Genomic DNA, 12,686 nt, shown 5'->3' on the forward strand with positions numbered 1-12,686 from the left:
CTGATGAGGAGACTGCATGTGAGTGAGGTGGGGGTGGAGGGAGGGGGAGACCAAGGATGAGATGGAGGGATGGAGCAGAGGGATATATGAGAGAAGGGGGTGTGAGCTTGGAGCAGGGCAGTGAAATGGTGGGAGACAGGACAACATGGAGGCGATTTGTTTGTGGCCACCCCTTACGGGATTAGGGCGTCCGGCAATAGACAGATAGATAGTTTGCTCTAGCAGTGGCTATGATATCTCTGGTAGCTGTGGTGGTGGTAGTCCTGTACAGCTAAATGCCTTGATGCTGGAAAGGTGCCCACAAATTACTTCACCTCCATGTCATGCTGTTTTTTGCCATCATGCTGTCCTTCCCCCCAAACTCACACCCCTGAAACAGAACATTCATATAAGCCATGACACTAAAAACTCCATAAAAAATATCAATGAGTGAGCTATAGAAATACTCTGGAATGTGTGCAATACATGCCAAAGTCAATATTATCAGCATAAAAACAATTAATGGGAAGAAAAAGGAAAAAACCTCATCAAAATGTAAACATCCTTCACCAGTCACAGCTCCAGCCAGACTGACCAAAGCTGGCAGATTCCACCAACCCCCACATTCTTTCCCTCCACTTGTTTCCTTCCCCCTCCACCCCTCCCTTCATATCCCTTCTTCCTCCTTCATCCTTCTCCTGCACCCCATCTCCCTCTCCTTTCTTCCTTTCCCCTCCTTGTCTTTCCACCTCTGGTCATCCTTCTTCCCTCTACCTCTTCCTCTTCCCTGAAAAGCAGCTTCCTCCATCCTCCTCTCCCTCCACTCTCCCCCTTCATCCCCCCTGCTTCCTTCCCCCTTATGTCCTCCCTCCCCTTCACTCCCTCTCCCTCCTCCTTGCTCCCCTGCAACATACAACAAGGGAGGGATTAGAAGCAATAGGAAAAAAGGGTGTATTATGATACAGTAGTAGCTACTACTGTCTGTTCAGTCACTGAGGTACATGTTCATTTACTTGACAAAAAAAAAAAAAAACTGCCTCCTGAAAATAAAATCATTTTAATCCTACTGGGGCTCCATGAAGCAGAACCTGGATGAAAAATGAATCACAGCAGCAAACATTAAGTTTTATAGGCTGTGTTGATGCAAGAATCCAAGTGAAATGTGCCAATGATACACTTTCAATACAGGTGTCATTAGGCTGATGCCAACAGTTTCTCTGACTGCCAACAGGTTTCTTATTGTTATTTTGGGGCATCCTTGAGATATCTGAATAGTGGCTTGCTGTCATACCAAAATTCCCATGGGACATTATTTTACTGAACTTACTACATGACTACAGGACTCATTCCTACCTCACACCTATGACAAGCTGCAAAACGATGAAAACCTGGGCCAAGTTAAAGTGACTGAACAATAGTCAATGTTCAGAATGCAGTGTTTGATGAATGTCACATCCATTACTAAATTATACAAGATTCTGCCAATGGATGTGATACTTACATGTTAACTCCAGGGGATGTAGAATCAGTTCAGTCTAATTTACCATCAAATTAGAATAGAATGTCCCAGCAAATGCCACCATCCAAGTAAACATTGGCCTGGAACATCTTGCTGACCAACTTCATGGTGGCAGGTTGGCGGCGCTACACCAAAGTACCAGCTTCAAAGGGGGTGTCATCTGCCCTGAAAAAAATAAATAAATAAATAATAATAATAATAATAATAATAATAATAATCTATATACCTATCTATCTACAGCCAGATGCCTTAATCCCATTAGGGGTGGAAAAAAATGACAATAAAGTCTTCAAAGGGGGTGTCATCTGACCTGAAAAAATAATAATTTGTCGCTTCGTTTTTGAAGGCTCCAACATGTTTGTATGCGTTGGCCTTTGCCACCTAATGGCGGCTCTCCATGCTGCTCAATCTCTGGCAGCTTCCCTATTCAGTCCCTTATCCTTCGGGTCACACTCAATGACCTCATCACAGGTCTTTTTAGGTCTACCTCTTGCAACCCCACCCCCAATAATAACACTTCTCACTTTCTGTACCCAATTATCATCCCCCATCCTCTCCACATGCCCAAACCACCTCAATCTACCTCTCCTCATCACAACACCAATACACTCCAGTCCCATCCTACCTCTCAACTCTTCCATCATAAACCCAGTCCCCCCAGACCTTGCACGCAGAGACGCACTGCACACCCACCTAACCACTCTCATTTCTGTACGTTTGAGCCTGCAAATATCCTCTTTCATTACTGCCCAGCATTATAATTACCATACAGCATTATAATAATAATAATAATAATAATAATAATAACAATAATAATAATCTATATATCTATCTGTAGCCAGATGCTTTACTACCATTAGGGGTGGGGAAAAAAATTATAAGAATAATAAACACACAAAATAAATTTTTAAAAATGTATACAGTATCACTATCATCATCACCAGAACCATCTTGAACTCTGTCAATTCCAGAATTAACTGGAATGTGCCATATTAAAGAAGGGCTGTGTGGCTCGTGAGAAAAAAAAAGAAAAAAAGGGTGTATCATCATCATCATTATCACCGCCATCACCTCAAACTATTGCTGTATCATCATCATCATCATCATCATCATTATCACCATCATCACCTCAAACTCCTTTTGTATCATCATCATCATCATCACCATCATCATTATCACCACCATCACCTCAAACTCTTTTTGTATCATCATCATCATCATTATCACCACCATCATCTCAAACTCTTTTTGAGTCATCATCATCATCATCATCATCATCATCCCTACCTTTTCCCACCCTCTGTCAATTCCAGGGTTAACTTGAACATGTTGTCTTCAAAGAGGGTGTTGTGTGGTTTGCAAAAAAAAAATGTATATCATTAATCATCATCAGCAGCACCACCATCATTATCACAGTTTTTTTTTTTTTTCCACCATGGTAAAACTCTGATTTTTTTTTTTTAATGCAAGGAAGAAGGAACCAAAGGCCAGGAGCCCACAAACTGTTCCTTTCAAGAAAAAGGATATTGTGTAGGATATCGCCTGTTCATGGGCCCATCCGTACGATATGTTGGCCGTTGCCGGAGCCTTTTGAATCTCGGCCTCAAGCGTCAGTCAGTAGTCACACCTGTCACTGCTGCTTAGTATGAAGCCAATCACAAGCAGCTGTGTTTCTCTTGACTCCCACATGGTGCAATGATTCAGTACCCACATGAGCATAATGCAGCCTTGCTACAAAGTGTACGGCAATGCACCTAGGTATCGCCCACCAGCCCTACAACAGTTGTCATCACAGTTGGCCACCCTATCCTCAAGCAATGGCCGCCACCACCACCACCACCACCCCCTGTGGTTGTCAGGACACAGCTCTGCAATACCTGAGAAGTGCAGAACAGACACGTCAACAGCAGAGCTCAGGAGCTGGAGATGCTCAATGCTATACCGGATAGCCTAAGTAAGTGGCCTCAAGGGGATGCTGTGATGAACATATGAACTACAGAGCACCCCCAAACTACAACGTATCATCCACTCAAGATTCTCCGACATCTAGTGGAAAGCCCTCACAGTCAACCAGGCTCTCCTGCCCCTCAAGGGCAGGAGGCCCTTCAGTGAGCCACGAGGTGTCCCTACCTCTGCCACATCCAGGGCAGGAGGCCCTACAGTGTGCCACGAGGCAATACCCCCTGCCACATCCAGGGCAGGAGGCCCTACAGTGCGCCACGAGGGGCCAGTACCCTCCACCACATCCAGGGCAGGAGGCCCTACAGTGCGCCACGAGGGGTCTATACCCTCCGCCACACCCCGGGCAAGAGGCCCCTTAGTGCGCCACGAGGTTCCAGTATCCTCCGCCACTCCAAGGGCAGGAGGCCCTAGTAGAAAGCGAAAAGTGGGTCCCAGGGTAAAGCAACCTGGAGCCACGGCTGTGACAGAGACAGGAGAGAGAGTCGCCTCTGTGCTTCCCTCCCAGTATATAGGAGAGGACACGGTCTCCGTGTGCACTCCACCTTCCGCATTCCCCTGTGGGAATAGCTTGACACCACCCGGGAGAGTTGCCCCGAAGGTGTCACCAGAGTGGAGGCAAAGTCCGAGACCGGACAGACCTGCCTCCCACTCCTGGGAGATCTCTGTCTTCCGCAGGCACCAGCAGGAGATGAGGCCGCAGCCCAACCCTGACGGCGCGTCCCCTGGCAGAACACCACAGCCCCAGGACCCCCAGGCAAGCCCAGCAGACTACAGGCGAGGGTAACTCTGACCCCCTCACCCTGCGGAGCCACCGACACCAGACCCGCCTCCTCCAATTGTTTGGCCCCAGCCCCGAGGGCCACCTCCCAGGTCGAGGCCCCCAGACAGGAGGGCCTCCCTGCACCCCACCGACGAGACCCTGAGGTAAGGGTCTACCTTCAGGTCGAGGCCCCCAGACAGGAGGGCCTCCCTGCACCCCACCGACGAGACCCTGAGGTAAGGGTCTACCTTCAGGTCGAGGCCCCCAGACAGGAGGGCCTCCCTGCAACTCACCGACGGACCGGACCCGGGCAGTGACTCCCCTGCGGGTAGTGTGTTGCCCGCCACAGGCAGAGTCCCCCTGAGGTCCTCCCCCTCGAACAGAGTGACAGAGTGAATTAACCCAGGAAACACGGGTAAATCAGTGACGCCCCTTAGACCTAAGTAAACCCGAGAAAGAGGAACAGTGAACAGTGACAGAGTGTGATCCATATGAAACCAGCGGCTAATGTTATTTAACCCAACAAGCTCACATGTCCCTTAAAGGAAAGTAATTCAATAATAATAAGTAAAGTACTATCACCCTCCCAGAATAAAGGAACTTCCCTTAAGTGTGAATGACAATCAGGGTGCGCGGGAGAACCAAAACCTGTGAAGAGTGTCGCCGCAGCTAGTTAACCGAGTCGAGTGTCACGATCCGCACCCTGACTTCCTTATAGTAATATTCTTCCCCCAAACTCTTAATTTTGTGTATTCCCCTTGTTATTGTGAGTATATATATTTTGGGTTTAAATGAAAGACGGTCATCCACACTTATAGAACTAAAGCCATTGTTATATGTGTATCATATCGTGTGTTGAGTACAGTTGTATCTCGTGTCATCCTAACCTAACTCTGTGTCCCTGTATCCTATATCCTAAATATCACTCTGTATCATATTGTAACGGTTTTAGAATTAAGGCAATAGATGTGTTAAGGTGGACTGCCTAATTTTTATGTCCTGTTCCTTTGTTGGTGCTTTACTTCCGGTCCGGAAAGAGGACCCCGCTTGGTCGCTAGTGTTTTTAGGGCGAGGAGTCGACCTAAAAACACTCAGCATAACATCATCACTGAAAAAAGAGTTGTATCAATCATTTGATGGTGATATAGCCCTGAGTGCCATAATTCAAAAGTGTGTCACATTTGAAATTGCTGAGAGGGATGCCAAGGGAGAATTTTGGAGGGAAATGGGCTGGTGAGCTGGTGCAGCAGCAGTGTGTGCGCCAACTGCCCCGCCGCCAGACACAGAACCCACTCAAGAGGAAGTTGCAGCAGCTGTCACCGCCAAGAGTGCAGGAAGTACACAGTGCCGTAATTGTGGCGGATGCCACAAACTTGGCAGGGCAAATTGTCCAGCCAAGAATACAGAGTGTTGGAACTACAAGATTACTGGACACATCTCACAATGCTGCAGAAGGAAGAAAACAGGTAACAGGCCTGTGACATCCTCCAGTGATGTATGGTGTGGAAATTCAGTGAATGCAACATTCCACAACTCCCCCAAGATTTAGATGAGTGAATGGTAGGAGGGGGCACTCACCATCCACTCACTCAATGTAGTGCTGCTCTCGGGTGTCTGCCCTTTCCTCGCCTCCATCCTTCTTTCCATCCTCTTCTGTCTTTCTTTCCTTCATTCTTTCCTCGTCCTTCTGCCTACGGGTGACTTTACACTCCCTCTTCTGTCTTTCTTTCCTTCATTCTTTCCTCTGCAGGTGAATCTACACTGAGTGACAAGCCAAATGGTTTCCTGTACACCTGCAAACCATTTACTACGCTGGGTGGTAACCATATAACCAAATTTTGGCACCTGGTGATTTAGTGGGTAATTACGGTGCTCCAATCGGATTGAGCCAGTGAAGGTTTATATCCAAGGGATGGTTGGGGTTTATTGCTCACGTAATATCACTCAGGGATGAGTGAGGCTGGTCACTCTCATTCTGAATGTCAGGACCAACTTGCCTAGCCCCGGGCTCCTACGCTCCTCATGGGGCAACGTAGGATTGGATGGTGGATGCATGAACGATTTCTACACCAGCCTCTAACGCCTCCCACCCAATGTTCGCAATGGCAGACATCAGTGCAGAAGTGTGTGTGGCAGGTCCTAACCACCTGTCTCAGTTGGGACTGTCTGTGCACCAGCTGGCTCAACCCAGCTCAAAGTTGAACCACACTGCAGGTGACAAGGTGGGAGTTTTGGGAGTGACAGACTGCATGACTGACCTAGATGGGAAGCATTCTTGCCAAAAGGTACTTTTTATCAATACAGCCAGTGTTCTGTTTTTAACTCTGACAGCATGCAAAATGCTTGCCCTAGTGCCAGAGACCTTTCCCTTCCACCTGTCTGTTTACATGGTCACCTCAACTTTGCAAAGTTCCATACGCAAGTTGCCTGCCACAGCAGGCTACCCTCCATCAATTGCACCCTCAATTCTTCTGTCAGAGGAGAACATTCCACAGCTGACCAAGAGGCTGCTTGAGCACTTCTCATCTATCTATCTACCTATTGCCAGACGCCTTAATCCCACATACGGGGTGGCCACATACAAATCGCCTCCACGATACCCTGTCCCCCGCCATTTCACTGCCCTGCTCCCAATTCACACCCCCTCTCTCATATACCTCTCCACTCCATCCCTCCATCTCATCCTTGGCCTTCCCCTCCCTCTCTCCCCCCCCACCTCACTCACATACACTCTCCTCATCAGTCTCTCATTCTCCATCTTCTCCACATGGCCAAACCATCTCAGTGTGTTTCTCCCAATACTTCCTATCACATCCACATCCACACCACAATGCTCTTTCACTTCCTCATTTGTCAGTCTGTCTCTCCAAGTGACTCCACATGCTTCTCTCAAATAACTCATTTCCACTGCTCTCACTCTTGACTTGTGTCCCTCCAACAAGGTCCAAGCTTCACTTCCATATATTAGAGTTGGTATCACAATACTGTCATGTAATAACTTTTTCATTTCCATGCTCACTTCCCTGTTTCTTAACACTGCCTTCAAGGAACCAGCAACCTTTCTTCCTTGTTGTACCCTTTCAAGCACTTCACCTTCCAAACTTCCATCCTTACTCATCACACTACCCAAGTACTTAAACGCACTCACATTTTCCATTTCCTCCCCATCCAACCTCACTGTACATTCACTGACTTCATCTCTCTCAAAGACCATCACTGTACTCTTCCCTACATTCGCCTTTAGATTCCGTTTCTTACACACTCTCCCAAACTCATCCACCAAGCCTTGCAGCTCCCCTTCGTCTTCACTTAACAACACAGTATCATCTGCAAACAACAGTACAGGGAGTTTCCAAACACTATCCTCTCTCACCAGGGCCACTCCAACATCCACTACCCTACCTTGCACCTCTTTTATTACCCCATCCATGTACAGATTTAACAACCACGGTGACATGACACATCCCTGTTACAACCCAACCTTAAAATAGAAAAACTCAGTTCACTATCCACACGCACTGCAATCTTAGCACCATCATACATACTCTTCACAGCATTCAACAACTTCCCATCTACTCCATATATTCTTAACACTTTCCACAATCTCTGTCTATCCACCCTGTCATATGCTTTCTCCAAATCCATGAAAGCCGCATACAACTTCTTTCCCTTCTCTAGAAACTTTTCCATTAAAGATCTAAGAATGAATATCTGATCTACACAACCTCTTCCCTTCCTAAAGCCTCCCTGGTCTTCTCCAACTAATTCCTCTGTTATTTCCCTAACTCTGTCAATAAGTATCCTACCATCTACTTATCCTATTGCACTAAGAAGACCAATGCCCCTATGATTACCACACTTCTTTTTCCCCTTTTCCTTTGTACAAGGGAATAATAATACCTGACTTCCAATCCTCCTGGACTCTACCTTCCTCCCAGGCCGATCTGCACATCTTCCACATCCATTCTACTACTATCTCTCCCCCATACTTCAGCATTTCACCACACACTCCATCAATTCCTGGGGCTTTCCCCATTTTGATTTTCTTCGTTGCTTCCACAACTTCCATCCTACTGATTTCTTCCTGTCTTCTCACCTCCCTCCTTCTCCCAGCCATTTATACTTGCATTACTTTCATTCTTTATGTTCAACATTTCCTTAAAGTGTTCTCTCCATCTGCTCACTTTTTCTCCCTTCTCTCCTTGTAATCTACCATTTATATCTTTCACTCCCCTACAAACTTCATTGCCACCCTGTCTGACTCTCTTTACCTCTTTCCAGAACATTTCTTACATTCTCTCCACTTGACACTCAAATTACTTCCAAATTCCTCATCCACTCTCTTCTTACACTCTCTTACTAATCTTTTCACCTCTCTCTTCCTTTCTACATATAACTCTCTCTTCCATCTCTCAACTTCTTCCACGCCCCTATTTCTCATCCATTCATTATATGCTTTCTTCTTTTGTGCCACAGCCTGTCTCACCTCTTCATTCCACCATGATGTTCCTTGCACCCCCTTTCGTCATCTCTTTACCCCACACTTCTCATCGCTGACATTAAATTTCAAATGCAACCCTCTACCTGTGATGGCAGGTGAGCCACATTAATATTTACCTACTGCCTAATGCCAAACCCTTCGCCTGCCATACTCCAGCCTCAGTTCCTAAACACTGGCAAGATGAGGTGAAGAAACAGCTTGATGACAATGTATGCAGAGGGGTGCTCCGCCAAGCCCTTGCTGGGGAATCTGTTGAGTGGTGTGCAAGAATGGTGGTCGTTGCAAAAAAGAATGGATAACCCTGCTGTACTGTAGACTACCAGAGGCTAAACGCAGGTGCTTACATGAAACCCACCACACCCCAGCCCCGTCCGACGTGGTGTCAGGAATCCCAGTTCGGTCTTTCAAGACCGCTGCCGATGCATATTGGGGACTCCACCAGGTCAAACTGGATGAGGCCAGCAGACATCTCACTACATTCATAACCACATGGGGCAGATACCAGTACCTGCACACACCCATGGGCCATTGTTCTGCGTCAGATGCCAATACCAAACAATTTGATGATGCAATCCAGGGAATCCCATGCAAGCACAAGTGCGTGGATGACACACTTCTTTATGATGACAGCGTGCCTCAAGCATTCTGGCATGAGTACGAGTTTTTAGAGACTTGCAGCAAAGCTGGCATAACTCTCAAATTGGAAAAGTTCAAGTTCTGCCAAAGGGAGGTGGAATTTGTGGGATTCCACCTCGACTGAGAGGAATACTTCCCTACAGATGACTGACTGTCAACAGTTAAGAACTTCCCCATGCCATCACATCCAACTCTCACAGACATCTGGGCCTGGTTCAGCCTGGTCAACCAGCTGGCCCCCTTCCTGGTCACGGCCCCTATCATGCAACCTTTTAGGGACTTTCTAAAGAACCCCACAAACAAGACAGTTTACTGAGATGCCCAGCTGCAAAAGAAATCTGAGGAGTCCAGGCAACTTATCATCAAGGTGGCAAGTGACGGATTAGTATACTACAACAAGACACAACTTACAGTTGCTGTCACTGATTGGAGTAAAGATGGGATTGGCTTCGTGGTGTTGCAGCAGTACTGTTCATGTGTGTCAGCCAACACGCCTTTCTGCTGCCATGGCAGCTGAAAGTTAGCACGGTGTGGCAGCCATCATCTGACTCAAGCAGAGTCAGGGTACACAGCCACAGAGGGGAAGGCATTGGCTGTGGCGTGGTGACCCAGCAAAGCGCGCCTCTTCCTTATGGGGTGTCTCAACTTCTCATAGTGACAGACCATTGTCCTTTGGTTAAGCTCTTCAGTGACAAGTCGCTCAAGGACATAGTGAACTCCAGGCTATTCAGGCTAAAGAAAAAACACTACAGCACACACATTAAGTAAGATATCTACCAGGAAACAAGAACTGTGCTGCCGATACTCTCTCAAGGTATCCAGTTCTAAAGGATTCTCCACACGACTTTGACCTGGCCTGGGAGGAAGACTTGACAGTGGCAGCAGCATGCTTGGTTGCAGCACTCATTGAAGCAGACAGTATTGTCCTTGACCAGGAATCCATCACCAAGGCTGATGATGATGACCCAGACTACCAGTTACTGGCCAACAGAGCAGTGACAAGGGACTGGCCAGTAAGCAGGTGCATGGAGATGCCACCACTCCACCCATTCTACAATGTCCGGGACTGTCTCTCCATGACTAGTGGACTGGTGACCTACACGTACGACCTGGGTATTGTGCGCCTCGTGGTTCCCATGTCCCTCCAGCACCAGGCAGCAGCAAACCTGCATGTGGGTCATCAAGGTCTCAACTCCATGCTGCGGTAAGCAAGACAGGCTGTGTATTGGCCAGGTTCAGAAGGAGATTTACAATTTCATCGCTCAGCCTGCACCATGTGTGAAACCAATGCCCTGTCCCAACGTCATGAACCCTCACTGGCAACGCCCCGTCCTGAACACCCGTTCCAGCAAACTGTAGCAGATCTGTTCCAGTTAGATGGCCATAACTACCATGCTTATGCAGACAGGCAAACTGGGTGGATTGATGTGGCTCACTTCCCAAGGCAGACAACCTCCAGCACCATCATCCAGAAGCGTAAGACTTACTTCACACAATGGGGGGTGCCAGAAGAAATGTCAACAGATGGCAGCTTAAATCCTGTGAGTGAGGAAATGCAACACTTCCTCCAGCACTGGGGAGAGTCTGCTCGCCTATCATCGGCACACTATCCCCAGTCCAACAGGGGAGCCAAAGCTGCTGTGAAGATAGCCAAGAGAATATTGAGGAACAACACAGGGACTGGTGGTAGTCTTCATACTGACAGTGTGTCGAAGGCACAGCTCCAGTACCTCAACACCCCACTCCATGGTGCCAACAACTCTCCAGCACTGTTAGCTGCTGAAAGGCAGCTGCGTGACTCTGTGCCAGTAGCCAAACAACACTTCATGATAGGCTGCCACTGGAAAGAGGCTCTTCACAAATGGGAATGGCAAATGACTGAGAAAAATGTGAGAGTTGCTGACAAGGACGGCCAAAGTGCCCATTCCCTGGATGCTTCACAAGTGGGCCAGCAAGTCAGGATTCAAGACCCTGCCACAAAACTTTGAAATAAAACTGGCATGGAGGTGGAGGCTAGCTGGTTTCGGCAGTACCGTGTGAGGCTACATGGTTCTGGCAGGCTCTCAGCAAGGAATCGTGTCCACTTCCACCCTGTAAGCGAGTGGAACCCAACAACACCCCTGCCAGTAGCCGACCTGCAGCAGCAGCCCTCTCCTCCACTGCCACCCCATCACCTTGCCATGCCTCAGCCCTCACTGACAGAGCCATTGAGAAGGGGACGTCCTCAACACACAAGAAGACAACCAAGGTGGTGCCATGATTATGAACTGTGAGCACATGTAATATCCTCATGCATAAGACAGGTGATACACTACTGTCACTGTATGCCAGAAATATGTTATGCTGTATAATGATTGTAAACTACTGTATGTGCCTTTGCATTGCACGGTTTATTTAAAATTTTCAGAATTATGTACCGTATGTTAACCATCTAAAAATCTTGGGGGGGTGGGAGATGCAGGATACTGCCTGTTCATGGGCCCACCCATACAATATGCTGGGCGTTGCCGGAGCCTTTTGAATCACGGCCCCAGGCGTCTGTTGCGCCTGTCCCCACTGCTCGGAATAAAGCCAAGCACAAGCAGCTGTGTTTCTCTAGACCACCACACCATGCTTTATTCCTCCTCTATCAATTCCAGGATTAACTTCTCTAAGCCAGGTTACAGTGAACATAATATAGGGACTCCCCCAAAGATAATGGTATTCCAGATCATGATGTTTTCTGTGACAACAGCACTGACTCCTGCAGGAGGGTCTTGCTGCAACCTGAAAAATTGTTGATTAGTTGCTTGATGGCCATAATATGGATGATGATGCTAATAATAATAATAATAATAATAATACAGGGGGTCCGGATGTTTTGAGCAGTTACGTTTATGGAAACCAACTCATTATGTGAAAGCTTGTATAAAAGAGTAACGTATATATCACTAAAGGAAAAAAGGGAATTTGGTGTTTGACCACTGCCTGTATACATCTACAATGCTATGTAAGGCAATTTTAAACGAGAATAAAGGTTAGTTATGTCTAAAACACACACACATCATTAACACAGTAACCTAGAATAATACATATCTAATGTAATGGAAGCATAAAGACCCCCTAGAGATGCCACTGGAATTGCACTGAAATCCACAAACTACAAATTCTGGTTTGTGACTGTGTACAACTTCGTGGTAAACATGAGTGTAATAAGCCTGAATAATAAACATGTCAACAAAGCAGTATAAATTGAACTAAACTCACTTAAGTATCTTATCTAACTTCTTACGTCAAAATCTAAACTCATCACATACTGGAAGAGCAGATTTTCTCTCACCCCATAACAC

The 12,686-nt window shown here is 47.0% G+C and overlaps 1 long non-coding RNA gene across 1 annotated transcript; it reads right to left on the minus strand.

Moving 5' to 3' along the window:
- Window positions 1-246: 246 nt before the first annotated feature.
- Window positions 247-12,126, minus strand: LOC145403269 (uncharacterized). Its single transcript, XR_013897963.1, has 3 exons — window positions 12,042-12,126; window positions 1,481-1,658; window positions 247-370 (listed from the first exon to the last, which is right to left on the minus strand). It is a non-coding gene; the product is annotated as an uncharacterized LOC145403269 (long non-coding RNA).
- Between the last annotated feature and the right edge of the window lie 560 nt (window positions 12,127-12,686).

Source organism: Coenobita brevimanus, chromosome 60 (genome assembly GCF_032717465.1).
Source record: "Coenobita brevimanus isolate Jiangsu-jjx chromosome 60, ASM3271746v2, whole genome shotgun sequence".
Taxonomy (NCBI): Eukaryota; Metazoa; Arthropoda; class Malacostraca; order Decapoda; family Coenobitidae; genus Coenobita; species Coenobita brevimanus.